At 36.5% G+C, this 10,806-nt stretch overlaps 1 non-coding gene across 1 annotated transcript; it reads left to right on the top strand.

Annotated features, from left to right (window-relative positions):
• The first annotated feature begins 1,635 nt into the window (after nucleotides 1–1,635).
• LOC136389774 (small nucleolar RNA SNORA62/SNORA6 family) lies at nucleotides 1,636–1,784 on the top strand. Its single transcript, XR_010748348.1, has one exon. It is a non-coding gene; the product is annotated as a small nucleolar RNA SNORA62/SNORA6 family (small nucleolar RNA).
• Nucleotides 1,785–10,806: the final 9,022 nt, after the last annotated feature.

Raw genomic sequence — 10,806 nt, 5'->3', positions numbered from 1 at the left:
TGTTCCGATTGGCTAGAATTTCCTCATCCTGCTGGTTTTTGGGTGAACTCAAAATTTTTCTTAAATTGCTCGAATTAAACTCCTCTAGAAATCTTGTGTAAAATCTCTGGAAAGAGGTAAGTACTTTTTTCCATATGTTCTCACACGACTGTGTTTAATGTTTATGTATTGATGGCATAATTTGTGAATTCATTCAGCACATGTTTATCAGAGATCTGCTCAGTCATGGGATCAGTCTCTAGGGAGAGATGAATAAGACAGATGTGTCCCTGCCTTTCCAGGGCTTACAGCTCTATAAAAATGCTCCATATCCCTCTATCTTCTTATTTACCAGTTTCTTGCTATCATTGCAAACAAAGAACATAGTCCTCTTTTTCTTAATCGCCCCTCTGAACATTCACGAAAGTATGTTTGTTGTAGTAGGCTTCATTTATAGAGAAACTTTTACATTGCAGAAAAAGAAAATATCATAAAATTAAGTATTAGACATCGCCTTTCTTAAAGTTTCTTCCACCCCTCCACCATTAGGAGCTGACCAAATTTCTCAGTAAGCTCCAGCCTTCTGCCAAGCTGATTTCTCTCATTGCTTCTTCAGGACACAATTACACTTTAATTTCTCATTACTAGTGTTTCAGAACAATTTAATTTTCCATTTTCTTATTCACTTTCAGGCATACTTTCCAGAACCAAAAAATAATTGAAGAACTCTTCTAAAAAAATGTCATCTGCCCTGGGTCTTACTCTTCAACAATACAGACGAAGCACTGAAAAATAGGAAATCTTAGATTTATTCTGTATTTCATGGTAAGTGGAAGGAACCAGGGTAGAGATATTTTTCTCCATTAATGTGATTTATGTACCTTATCCATACTTTTAGAAAACAGAAGTATCTACAACCAGGTTTGGGTTTAAATAATATAAAATATTATGCTATAATATTCTGCTATATATCGATATAGCACTTGTGGTTTTATAAAGGACTGTAACTTTATCTTTACTGGGAGCCAGTAATAAAAGATTAACAGACTGTAAAAAGATGGATTTCACTTTGTTATAAGAGACTGGGGCTTACTAATACTTGAGGTGCTTTACTGAGCCAGACTCTAGGTAATTGGTAATAAAATATCATTTTTGCCCAGTTTTAAAAGACAGCCTATGTTACACTGTTTTCCCGCCATAAATCAACTTCTTCATCGATGCCTCCTATTCTTTCTGATTTTCCCACAGAAAGTGTCTGTGGCCTGTGGAATATTGAGCCATCTTTTCATTATGCTTTCAAATACATATTTAAAGGTAGATTTATTTGCTTATTTATCTTATTCATTTGTTGGCCTAATATTCCTATGGTTCTTTGGATGTGGGGTTGTGTTAATTTGAATAGAATGAATCTTTATGTGCTTTGCTTGATTTTATATTATTATTGTCATTACTGTTATTACTTGATATATTATATTTCACTCCAGAAAATCTTCATGTTTTTGTTTTATATTATTGTAATAAAAAACTATAAGATATTTTATTTTTTCCTCTGTTCAGTTACTATTTGATCTTTACTTTGAACCGTGTGGGTAAACATTTTTTTCCAGCTTTATGAGATATAATGGACATATTACATTGTGTAAGAATAAAGTGTACAGTGCACACTATTATAGCTCAGGGGAGGCCAGTCTTGGCCAGTGAACTTCTGAGTGTCAGAAGTGTGCTACATTGATGGCAGGACTTCCGCTAGCACCAGTAGAGCTTGCCTCTGTGACTGGAGTTTGATAGTACTCTCTGCCACATTCAGAAAAAAAAAGAATAAAGTGTACAATGTGTTTATTTGATACATTTATTTAGTGCAAAATAATTGCCGCCACAGCATTAGCTAACACCTTCATCCTATTATATATTTACCATTTCTTTTTTTGTGACTAGAACATTTAAGGTCTACTGTTGCATTTGGAGGAATTGCATTATGTTATCCAGAGGATGTGGTTAACTTATCTGAGAAATCCTAGCATCTTAAACACACATACATACACACACACAACAAAACATGAAAGCTTATAGAAAATATTGTAAGAGGAAGAAACTGAATTTAAATAAATATAACTGAAAAAATAATCCTTCCATATAATAGTTAGAAAATCTTGGTGCTTAGGGAAGAAACTTGAGAAATAAAATATCCCCAAAAGATATGTCTTTGAACAGATAGGGAAAAAATTCATGGAGTCTTGAAATTCATTAATTCTTTAAGGCCTGGGAGACAGGCTTGCTGTGGCTTTCACTCTCTTTCTCAGAGGGATAAAGTTTACATCTGTCATATTTTTAATTGACCCTCCATATTCCAGTAAACTGAGTTAAGTGCTAATGTATCTATTTATTGCTAACCTTCAATTAGTTATTAATAAAAACTTCAATCCACGTGTCAATCCAAGCTTCTATCTCATGTTCTCAGAATTTCTACATATCAGCAGGGGCTATAGTTTCAGGATCTACTAAATAATCTGACTTAATGTTTGGCTGTCAGTGCTGGCAAAATGTGAGGTAATGCAGTAGGGAGGTGGAAGGAACTGTTTTGGGTCAACTGAAGGCACGGAAGAGCCTGTCTTCACTGGCTGGGCAAGAGCTTCCTTCACAGCTCTTGATGTTCTCTCTTTTTTGTCTACTTTTTAACAAGGTGACTGTGTTAGGGGTCCTCAAGATACATGGAACCAAAGTAGGTAAAAGAGAGAACATAATCAAAAAGATTCAGGAAGAATTCACCAATGCCAACAGTGGAGACACAATTGAGGAGCTCCGTGCTTTCCAGTTTCTGCTTCTCTTTGTTTATCTGTCCTGTCCCCCTGCTTTCCCTTCTCCCAGCTTTATTGACATACAAATAAAATTGTAACATATTTAAAATGTACGATGTGATGAGTTGATATATATATATACATATATATACATTATAAAAGGGCTCACACATCAATTCCCTGCACATCAAGGTCCTCACCAGTTGAAGTAAACTTTCCGAACACACATATAACATACATGTAGCAGAATAAATTACACTCTCCTAAAGTCTTGGGATGGAAAGTAAAGGCTGTATTAGGTAACCCCTACAGAATGTTTTCTACATGCTAGGTCCTCTTCTACGTGCTTTAGAAATTTTAGCTCTTTATAAATTATAAACCTATGCTGATAGTACTGTTATCTCCATCTTTGAGTTAAGAGGCAATGTGACTTGCTCAAGGTCACACAGCTATTAATGTTATAGAACTGAGATTTGAACTCAGGCAGTTTGGCTCCAGAGTCCATGATCTTAGCTATCGTGCTTACTGCCTCTCAAATGGTACTACTGGAGGCTTTTCTGACATTGCCCTGTGTACCTGGTTCTATTGCTATCTGCTGAAGTACAAGCTATTCAGTTAGGTGCCAGTCCTGCATGCATCACTGTGGAGCTCCACAAAATGGCATTTAATGTTAATTCAAATGAACCTGTGACATGGTGTCATTGCATTTGAGGCAGGAGATAAAAAATTGATTGTATGGTTTTGCTAAATGTCACTCATCCTTTTATTTACAGCAAATTGTTGACAGTGTTATTCAATACAGGGTGGAGCAAGCAGGTTTATAGTTGTGAGTATGTGAAACACAGAGTTTATTCTTTTTTTTTTTTTTTTTTGTATTTTTCTGAAGCTGGAAATGGAGAGAAACAGTCAGACAGACTCCCGCATGCGCCCGACCGGGATCCACCCAGCACGCCCACCAGGGGGCGATGCTCTGCCCCTCCAGGGCATCGCTCTGTCATGACCAGAGCCACTCTCGCTCCTGGGGCAGAGGCCAAGGAGCCATCCCCAGCGCCCGGGCCATCTTTGCTCCAATGGAGCCTCGCTGCGGGAGGGGAAGAGAGAGACAGAGAGGAAGGAGAGGGGGAGGGGTGGAGAAGCAGATGGGCGCTTCTCCTGTGTGCCCTGGCCGGGAATCGAAGCCGGGACTTCCACACGCCAGGCCGACGCTCTACCACTGAGCCAACCGGCCAGGGCCTGAGTTTATTCTTATATTATATTAATTATTGTATTATTTTCTATAGAAATGACTAAAAACATACTTTTGCCCTACCTTGTATTTGTGCAATATTGGTAAGGTAAATTAACAATAAAAAGTTACCCAGTGAAGATTATTTGTATTTTATTGACTGTGGAAGGTAAAATGTAGTTTAGAATAAGTGAACAAGTGGATTAAAAAGCTGTGGTACATATATATAATACAATGGAATATTATGGGGCTATGAAAAAGAAGGAAATATTACTTTTTGCAACAAAATGGAGGGACCTGGAAACTATTATGTTGAGTGAAATAAGCCAGGCAGAGAAAGAAAAATATCATATGACCTCATTCATTTGAGGAATCCAAGGAATAATGAGAACTGAGGAACAGAATTGAGACAGAGGAGGGATCAAAGGGACCAGAGGAAAAGAGGACAGAGGGAAAGGGGATGATGGGATGGGATAAACCTGTAGGGAAGGGGGGAGGGTGTTGTAGGGAGAGGGGGCAAGGGAGATGTTGAGGGGAATATGGGGGAGGGGGGATGCATTTGGGGAGACCCTAGAATCTATGTAAACACAATAAATTAAATAAATTTTAAAAAAGAATAAGTCTTTTCTAATATATAATTTTGCCATTCTTATGTATTCAATGTAATCCTGAATACATAGCACTTCAACCTAGAACTGAAGCTGAATCAGTTCCCAGGTGGCATCAAATCTACTGCATATTTTTATCTTTGAGTACAGGTGTGTATCTGCCAACCTGAATGAAATTTAAGAGGCAATATGATAGAGTCTAAAGTAGGTAGAATTTAGAGCCAGACAGATACTAGTTCAAATATTAATAATAATAAAAAGTATCAAGAACTGATAGCTTGCTATATGTGTGTCACTCCTATGTGGCAAAAAAATAACAATGATGTGAAAAGCCCTATGTAGTATCAGCCAAACCAGGATTGAAAACCAGATACTATCATATCGTAACTTTGTTATTTTGCCTTCCTATCTTCATCTGGAAAATGAGTATAATTGTTGTTGTAAAAATTAAATAAGAAAATAAAAGAGTAACTGTTAGACACCCTGGCCGGATAGCTTGGTTGGCTAGAGCATTGTCCCGAAACACAGAGGTTGCTAGTTCGATCCCTTATCAGGGCACATCCAAGAACAGATTGATGTTCCTGCCTCTCTTTTTTTCCCTTCCTCTCTTGCTGAAATCAATAAAATCAATCAATCGATCAATAAAAAAGTAACTGTTAGATTATTTAGCCCTCCTCAGCTTTGATTTAATACTAAAATAACATATAATGAGCCACATGCTCATTAAATCCAACAGAGTAGGTACTCAATTACTGTATTTCCCCATGTATAAGATGGTCCCATTTGTAAGACGCATCTTAATTTTGGGGCCCAAAATTTGAAAAAAAAAGTGCTACATAAAGTTATTAAACTCAAGTTTTATTCATCATAAAATTTATACAACTCATCATCACTGTCGAAACTCCCATCCATTAGCTTGTCCTCATCTGTGTCTGATGATGAATCACTGTCTTCAACAATGAGCACAAAAACAAGCGCAAAAAACTGGGAAATGCAAGTAAAAAATCTACAACCACTGTCTAAGATGCACCCAGTTTTTAGACCACAAATTTTTCAAAAAATGGTGCGTCATATACATGGGAAAATATGGTATCTGCTATGCTTTCCTTATCTCCCATGACTCATCTAACTCAAAGTTCTTTAGTTGGCCCAGTATCTTTTGATAAAAGTGTTTCATGGAATATCCTGCTTACTTATAAGGGAGCAATAACTTTGAATAAGTAAGAGCTGATATGAGAATTTGAGATTAAAAAGAAGTAAATGGGCCAATTTTGGAGTTAACGTTAAATGGTTCCAATTATTCTAAAGAAATTCAGTCTCTTTCCAGTGCATTTGAAATCAGATTATCTGAAATCTGATATTTGGAGAAGCCTAACTGAATTAAACTTTGTTTACTTCAAAGCTGCTTTTCTTCCCCATCAACATTATCCCTGCAGCATTGAGTAGCTCCACAACTGAGTTTGTTACGAGGTTGATTTCCCATATGTTTTGCAGCCTACTCTTGATGCTCATTTTCTACTTCAATTCTCCTGGGAGTGCACAGTCCCATGCCTGCATCCTATTACAGGAAGTCTAGTGATGGTAGTTTCTTACATCTACATTACAAGCTAGGAATTCTAATGTAAAGAAATTGCCAACATTTAGGAAAGTGTTAAAAAATGTTGGTTATCTACAAATGTCTTGAGCTCAACCTTCTATAACTAATGTAGCTATTCTCCTATGACTGCATACTAAAGTTGATTCTAAATTTTTGCTTTTTCAAATAATGCTGTGCTTAATATAGTTTATAAAAGGGCTTTAAAAAATTCCTTTAGAGTCCTCTAGCCTGACCCGGCGGTGGCACAGTGGATAGAGCTTTGGCCTGGGACACTGAAGACCTGGGTTTGAAACCCCAAGCTTGCCTTCTTGAGCACATGCTTATCTGACTTGAGTATGGGCGCACCAGCTTGAGTGTGAGGTTGCCAGCTTGAACATGGCATCATAAGACATGGCCCCATGGTCGCTGCCTTGAGCCCAAAGGTTGCTGGCTTAAAGCCAAAGGTCGTTGGCTTGAGTTCAAAGTCACTGGCTTGGTTGGAACCCCCCAACAAGGTGCATATGAGAAAGCAATCAATGAATAGCTAAGGTGCCACAACTATGAGTTGATGCTTCTTAACTCTATCCTTTTCTGTCTGTCTGTCCTGTCTATCTCTCTTTCTCTCTCTCTCTAACTAAATATAAATAAATAAAAAATAAAAGTAAAGTCCTCTGAAGGGAATTGTTACTTTGATAGTATGAATACTGTCTGACCAAGTGGTGGCACAGTGGATAAGGCATCGACCTGGGATGCTGAGGACCCATTTTCAAAATTCCAATGTCCCCGGCTTGAGCATGGGATCATAGACATGACCCCATGGTTGCTGGCTTGAACCCAAGGTTACTGGCTTGAGCAAAGGGTCACTTGCTGTGCTGTAGGCCCCCCATCAAGGCACATAAGAGAAAGCAATCAATGAACAACAAAGGTGCTATAACAAAGAATTGATATTTCTCACTTTTCTCCCTTTCTGTTTGTCCCTGTCTTTTTCTCTCTCATTCTCTCTTGCTAATATATATATATTTATATATATGAATACCTTTACTGTAATTCTGAGCTCTGGTAGAATATTTCCATAAAGGTTTTGGTAATATTGCCAGCAGTAGGTTTAAATGTTTGCTTTACCACCATCCTGAGCATTATCAGTTGTTTTTTAGAGAGTGCCAATTTTATACTGAACTTGCATTTTCATAATGATTAGTGATATTGACATGTTCTCACTTGATTATTGGACATTTGTATTCATTGAAAATTTTTATTTTAGCCCTGACAGTTTGGCTTAGTGGATAGAGCATTGACCTGGCATGGAGAAGACCCCAGTTTGACCCCAGGCCAGGGCACACATGAGAAGTGACCATCTTTTTCTCATTTCCCTCTCCCCTTTCTCTCTCTCTTTCCCTCTTGCAGCCAGTGGCTTGATTGGTTCAAGTGTCATGAGTGCTGAGGATAGCTTGGTTGGTCTGAGTGTCAACCTCAGGGGTTGAGGGTAGATCAGTTGATTCAAGCATTGGCCCCAGATAGGGGTTGCCAGTTGAATCCTGGTCAGGGCACATGCGGAAGTTTGTCTATCTTTCCTCCTCTCACTAAAAAAAAATATTTTGTGTGAATTACTTTTCCATGTACTACTCTTTTTCTATATATTTTCTACATACTATCTATATTTATAATTCTATTACAGTTTTGGTTTTCTTGATATTGGTTCATATAAACTTTTATATATAAAAATTATGAATATTTGTTTATAGTATATATTTTAAATGTTTTTTCCTGAGTATATTATTTATTTTTCTTATTTTGTTTTGTTATATTAACCTGTGACATTCAAAAGTCTACAAATTTGTATGTGTCTAATGTTATGTACTGTTAACATTGTGATTTCTTCTTTTATGTTTTATTTTTCTTTTCAACATAAGATCATGTATATTATATACTAAATACTTTAAAATTTTAAGTGATTTTCTATTTTTTATTTGGCTTCATAACCCACCAAGAATTTATGTTGGTGTATGATGGTAAAAAAAGATCTAACATATTAGGCTTTAAGTAGGTTGTCTTGACAACCAAGACTATTTACTAAACAGTCTTCAAGTTTTTAATTTATTTATGATGTTCCTTTTGCAATGTAAATAATATGGGTTATTTTTAGGCAATTCTTTTTTTAAATGGTTTATGTGTAGATCACTCATTCTAAATGTACATCAAATGTTTTTAGGGTATTCTAATTTATATATCCAATTAAACTCTAGAATCATTTTGTCAAGTTAGTGATTTTGCATCTAAATATGGAAATGTATGTCTAGAATTTGTTCTTTTTTTGTTTTGATAACCAGACAGTTTGCTTAGAGCATCAAGGTTAAATACAGGCCTCTTTCTCCCATCTACTTTGATCCACATGTCTATACTTCTCTATCATTTTGGATTGATTATGTAGCAGGTAAATCTAAGCTCAGGTGAGTCAGTATTATGTCAGAGCAGGAATGGGGAAAATCTATCTAACATGGGGCATATGCCTATCTTCTTCAGACTAAATCATGGAACTGGCCTGGCAGTCTGTTTGTAACATACTTATTCTGCCTTTCTTCCTTGTACCTGTGAGGATGTGATTGTACATCCAGATGATCAGATCCTATACTTGTCCACTAGATTCCACCCTCTTTTGCCTGTTTGAGGTGTAGAAAGCTCCATTATCAAAAAACAAAATCTGTTACAATATAAAGAAACTAAATTTTATTGACATATTGCAGCAAGGTAGAAGCACCACACATATGATTCTTAAATATATGGTCTACCAGAAAGTTCTGTTCGTTTCTATCACAACAAGTTTCAACACGTAAGCACATGTTTATTTGACGCATGTGTGCCTCTATATTTTTATCACTTAATGTATACATGCTGACATAGCAAATTAACTAAAACAAAGTTGATTCACGTTAGTCTTATGTGTGAAGCGATAATGTACCCATGGCTACTGATAAAGTTCATTTACGCCACTGTAATTTTTATGAATTTCAACAAGGAAGAAATGCTACAGAAGCATGTCTGTCGCATCCACCATATTCCCTGGACTTAGCACCCTCCGACTATCACTTGTTTTTGTCCTTACAAAATTTTTTGAAGGGCAAAAAATTAAAAAATGAAGAAGATATCAAACAAGCACTGGTTCAATTTTTTGCATCAAAAGATAAAACATTTTTCAAAAATGGGATATACAAATTGCCCTCACACTGGCAAGTAATCATTAATAATAATGGCAATTATATTATTTAATAAAGTTTATTGACAGTAAGAAAAATTTGTATTTTGTTTTATTCCAAAAACGGACAGAACTTTCTGGTAGACCTTATAATAACTTGTTAGGGGAAGTAAATGCATGCTTTTTATTACTTACAAGCTGGGATTGGAAATTCTTAGGTCAGGATATCAGAAGTGGGAAAAAGTTTTTGGATTTGTCAAATATTAATGTATAATCAATCTAAGTGACATGAGGTTCGAGTATAGTTGAATAAACAATGGGGGTAGTTTTCTGGTTTTCAGTATTGCATGATTGATGCAGTTTGTTGTACAAGTTCTCAGACCTCTATCTCTTGGCCATCCTGTAGCTACAGCAGAGGGTCAGCCACAAAATCAATCTCATTCCAGAGCTGCGCCCCTGACCTGGACCTGATCTCTGTTTTAGTCATAGCAGTTTAGAGTCAAACCAAGGTCTGATCTTCTTGCTCCTTTTGTCAAATAGTAAGTGGTTGGATTATCTAGCACAGTAGTGGCTATGCAGCAGCAGCATTGAAAACTCAGAAAAATCACACTTGAAAACTGTAATATGCATGAAGAATAACAGCCTGAGTACTTAGAAGCCACAATCCCCAAATACCAAAATTTGTGAAGAAAAGCATATCCCAGGCACCATTTAGGTTTACCTTGGAGAGGCAGGTGCCATCAACTTCAGTTTTGAGATGAGTTGTATACCTGACCAATTGTATTTATCCAAATTCAACATGAAGTATTGGCTAGCTAATAGAAAGTGAAAACTACTCAATTATTTATTTCTACTTGGGTTGAAAATGTTTTAGACCTACCTTCTAAGTGCTGACCTGTGGTGGTCCTGTGGATAAAGTGCTTAAGCACTTGGAGGGTATCATTTATAACTCTGGCTAAGGTTAGTGATAAATTTCTGACCCCTTCCTGGATTTCATAACCTTCATTGAAGAAATCATCACTCAGATAGTGTATATCCAGAGTACCCTATAGTACTTTCATTTTGAAATTTTTGGTAATGGACTTAAGTGAAACATGAAGCACAAAGGTATAGTTATCATAAATACTTGAAACTTTCAGCCAATTGCCCCATTTATACAACTATAGTTTGCTTATAGTAAACAAGTGAGGGCTTGATGTTCACATAAAAGACGGTACCAGACTAGAGCACTAATTTTGTTGTAGGAGTAAGTGTTTAACACAGTAGGAGTATGCTAGATACCTTTTCCTTTGAGGATACAGGTTCTTTTGGTAGAGTTGAATAAATCCTGTAAGGATGTTGGAGAATCTCTGAGTAGAAAATTGGCCTATAGCCAAAAGTATAACCTCAATATTTATTTCTCTCTTTTTTATGTTTCTGGCTTCTGTTCACAG

Source organism: Saccopteryx leptura, chromosome 1 (assembly GCF_036850995.1).
Source record: "Saccopteryx leptura isolate mSacLep1 chromosome 1, mSacLep1_pri_phased_curated, whole genome shotgun sequence".
Classification (NCBI taxonomy): Eukaryota; Metazoa; Chordata; class Mammalia; order Chiroptera; family Emballonuridae; genus Saccopteryx; species Saccopteryx leptura.
This window is presented reverse-complemented; position numbering and strand designations above follow the sequence as displayed.